Raw genomic sequence first — 4,279 nt, 5'->3', positions numbered from 1 at the left:
CATGGATTCGGGAGTATTTTAGGCCGTCACTGTAGCAGGTACTGTTCACAGCCGGCCGAAGAAGGAGCAAAACAGAGGAGCCACACGGGCGTGTCGAAATTCCACATGCCCGTGCGTTAATTCCACTGGCCCGTGTGGAATATCCACAGGGGCGTGTGGAATCCCGATTCCAGCCTTATTTAATGACGATTTTAGCCTTGATTTCAAAATTCTTTTCTCCATCTTTTCCCCAGCTTGAGAGAGGGTTGTGGCTAGGGTTTTGAGAGGTATTGGCTAGGGATTTGCAGAGGTTCTACGGCTCCAACATTATCATCTCTTTCAAAGAAGGTTGGTAAGGTAGCCTCCGTTGAATTGATTCGGCGAGGCGTATCTTATACCGGATAAGGGGATCTTGCGACGAGTAGAGGACTATCCATAAGACCATCGGCATAACTATTGAGTGGGTTTTTCCTATGGATTGCTTTCTTTTACATTTGATTTTATTATCGTTTGTATTGTGCTCCATGGAGAGCTAAACCCCTAGTGGGTACTTGGGTATTTGTGAACCTAAGATATATTAGTTTCATTGAATCTCTTTATTATGCTTTCAATTAATTGATGATTTTGTGAGTTCCAATCATGAATGTTTGATTGTTGAATACTCCCTTAGAGTGACACTAAGGTTGAGAGTTCATGTGGTAACTCTTGTGAGTGAGTGACACACCACTAGAGTTAGACAAAGCTTGATTGTAGAGGATTGAGAGGGTGAGTCGAGAGGTACAGGAGCATCCCCTTTCCTCTCCAGTGTGATAGATTCTACCTCCGTTCCTTGAGTTCTTTGCGGCCATAATAGACTGAATGAGCTAAGAGATGACCCTCCCTTGGGGGCTTAGTTGCTAGTGCGACGGAGTGAAGCGTTAAGGTGATTTCAGCATCGAGGGCTTAATTGTGATTAGGGACCTTTCTTCTGGACCAAAGGGTTAGGTCTACAATTAGGAAGAGATTTATCACTTGGAATCCCCAGAGCTCAATGCAATCCTTCTGACGAGTGCGAGGTTGAGAGGTTGTTCAACCTCCCCTCCGGGACATGTAGAGGATTAGGCTTGGTTAACCCTAGATTCGGTACCATGCATTAAAAGGATGTCCTTGACTCACCATTGCATTAGTTAAGAAGCATAATAGAGAGTTCTTGCACTTGAAATGATTTTCCTAGGCGGATAGATACCCGGGTACCCCATCTTTATGGATTGCCTTACCTTCTCCTTTATTTTTGCTCTCTTTCGGGTTACTTTACTTTTGAGAATTGAATCTTGTCACACATATTACTATTCATCTTTCATATAGTTAAGAAACAAATTAAGTATTTTTATTCCCTATTCCCTGTGGATATGATACCCCACTCACCTTGGATTTATTACTTCGACAACCCCGTGCACTTGCGGGGAGCATTGTCATGTTTTTGGCGCCGTTGCAGGGGAGAAGACATTTAGAGATACTTTGCACTTTTGTTTCCTTAGCTATTCCTTTATCCATTCTATTTCACATTTTTTTTTCTATCATCATTCTGATTTGTTTTCTTTCCTTTGTGCAGCTTCAGGTTGATGACCCGAGGGAACCCGTCAATATTGATTGAAGGAGATCCCGAGCTTGAAAGAACACTTAGAAGAAAACGGAAAGGACCTGTGGAAGAACAATCTAATCTAGCTGATTTGGAAGTTGAAGGGTCAGATAATATGGAAGATCAGAATGAGCAACAGAGGGCACTCTTTGATTATGCTAGACCCTCAGTTTTGTTCAGACAATCGAGTATTGTGCGACCCCCAATTACAACTCAGAATTTCGAGCTAAAGCCAGCATTCATCCACATGTTGCAGTAATCTGCACAGTTCAATGGTATGGCCGATGAGGATCCAAACAGTCACATAGAAAACTTTCTCGAGGTGTGTGATATGCTCAAGATAAATGGGGAGACAGATGATGCCATCAAGTTGAGAGCCTTCCCATTATCCCTAAAGGGGAGAGCAAATCAGTGGCTACACTCATTACCTAGAGCTTCGATTACTACACGGGAGGAGATGTTAGAAGCTTTTCTAGCCCATTATTTCCCTCTGGAAATCTGCAAAGCTTAGGAATGAGATCTCATCCTTTGTATAGTTGGAATTGGAGTCTCTATTCGAGACATGGGAAAGGTTTAAGGAGCTCCTGAGAAAGTGCCCATAACACGGATTCCCAGAGTGGATGATTGTTCAGACTTTTTACAACGAGTTGAATCTAAGTACAAGACAACTCTTGGATGCGGCAATAGGAGGTACCTTAGGTAGTAAGACCCCCGACGAGGCTTGTCAACTTATTGAAAAAATGGGTTTAAACAGCTACCAATGGAATGCAAGAGAGAAGAAAAAGGTGGCCGGTCTTCATGAGATAGATGCAGTAACTTCATTAGCGGCGCAAGTGGAAAATTTGAGTAAGAAGTTAGATCTTATAACTTCAAACAGAGTGGCGGCCATGAGTACTTGCACCGGGTGTGGTGGAGGACATGCTCCCTCCGATTGCCCGATCTCTATTGGTGATGCATCTTCGGTTGAGAACGTCGATTTTGTAGGTAATGGCATGGGGAATCAAGAAAACCCATATAGTAAAACCTACAATCCAGGTTGGAAGAATCATCCCAATTTCTCGTGGAGTAACCAAGGTCCACAAAAGGCCATGGGGCCACCGGGTATCCAACAACAAGCCCCAAATGTGGAAAATAGAGTTTCAGGTTTGGAAACCCGAATAAGTGAATTGGAGAAGGCCTTGACTAGATTTGTGCAATCTTCAAATAAAAGATTTGAATCATTTGAGGGTACACTTCACAATCACACCGCATCTTTGCAAAACTTTGAAAATCAGGTGGGACAGATTGCGAAGTCTCTCTCTGAAAGGCCACATGGAAGCTTGCCGAGCAATACCGAGACCAACCCTAGAGAGCATGTGAAGGCGATCACTTTGAAAAGTGGTCGTGAGGTTGAAGGTAGGGTTCTGGGTGAGAAGCCAAAAGAACATGCACCTGAGGTTATAGAGGTTGAAGAAGGAACAAGCAAAGAGAAGGAGGTGGCAACTCCACCTTTCAAGCCGAGAATCCCTTATCCCTCTAGATTGAAAAATGACCAAGGGGATAAATAGTACAAGAAGTTCCTGAGTTTGTTCAAGCAACTCCACATCAATATTCCTTTTGTTGAGGCATTAGCTCAAATGCCTAAGTATGTGAAATTCTTGAAAGACTTGTTGACTAACAAGAGGAAGTTGGAGGAGAGTGCTTCAGTGATTTTAGATGCATCTTGCTTGGCCGCATTGCAAAAGAACATGCCGAACAAGAAGAAAGACCCGGGAATCTTAATCATTCCGTGTAATATTGGCAATCTAGGTGAAGAAATGGCATTGGCGGATTCAGGGGCTAGCATTAACATCAAGCCATACACTTTCTTTCAAAAGCTAGGCTTGGGCGAGCCTAGGCCCACTCGGATGACTTTGTAATTGGCGAACCAAACGGTACGACATCTGAGGGGCATTATTGAAGATGTGCTTGTCAAGGTGGACAAGTACATTTTTTCGGTTGACTTTGTAGTGCTAGATGTCGATGAGGATGCGGAGGTACCCTTGATACTTGGGAGACCATTCTTGCGGACTTCTAAAGCATTGATTAACATGGACGGCGGGGAGCAAACTTTGAGAGTCGGAGATGACAAGCTCACATACTGGCTTGCCGAAGCCTTGTGGCATTCTCTTGACTTTGATGATACTTTATACTTTCTAGACACTACTGATGAGATTATTGAGGAATACATGTAGGAAATTTTCAAACAAGACCCGTATGAGTGTTTGTTCGACCAAGAGGAGGAAATCGAAGAAGTAATGATACTTGGTTCGACTAAAGAAGAACTGTCTACCCCTGGGATCTTAAAGAAGGTGCTCCGGAAGATGAAGAGGGCAAGGAGACGCCACCAGAAACACTCCAAGACTGTTGGAGGTGTGCGCGAACCAAACGGTGAACAGTTTTTACGTAGTCCCAAGCCTGACATTTCACCCTCTACTCTCAAGAGACTTTACGCATCATGCTTTCAAGCCATGGGTAAGAGGGAAACTTTCATCTATGAACCCCCGTGATGTAAGACGAGGTACGTCAAGCTTAGTGACAAGCGCTTCTTGGGAGGCAACCCAAGTGTTTACTATTTTTCCCAGTCATAGTTTAGTTTTGCATGAATAATTTGTTAAGTGTTGGTGTCTTCATTTTTAGATGCTTGTGCTATGTTCATTTTGG

At 43.5% G+C, this 4,279-nt stretch overlaps 1 non-coding gene across 1 annotated transcript; it reads right to left on the bottom strand.

The window, feature by feature from the left end:
* Positions 1–2,100: 2,100 nt before the first annotated feature.
* LOC120271294 lies at positions 2,101–2,207 on the bottom strand. The gene has a single exon (XR_005539911.1). It is a non-coding gene; the product is annotated as a small nucleolar RNA R71 (small nucleolar RNA).
* Positions 2,208–4,279: the final 2,072 nt, after the last annotated feature.

This window comes from Dioscorea cayenensis, chromosome 10 (genome assembly GCF_009730915.1).
Source record: "Dioscorea cayenensis subsp. rotundata cultivar TDr96_F1 chromosome 10, TDr96_F1_v2_PseudoChromosome.rev07_lg8_w22 25.fasta, whole genome shotgun sequence".
In the NCBI taxonomy this organism is placed as follows: domain Eukaryota; kingdom Viridiplantae; phylum Streptophyta; class Magnoliopsida; order Dioscoreales; family Dioscoreaceae; genus Dioscorea; species Dioscorea cayenensis.
Note: the sequence above shows the minus strand (reverse complement) of the source record. Positions and strands in the feature narration are given on the sequence as shown.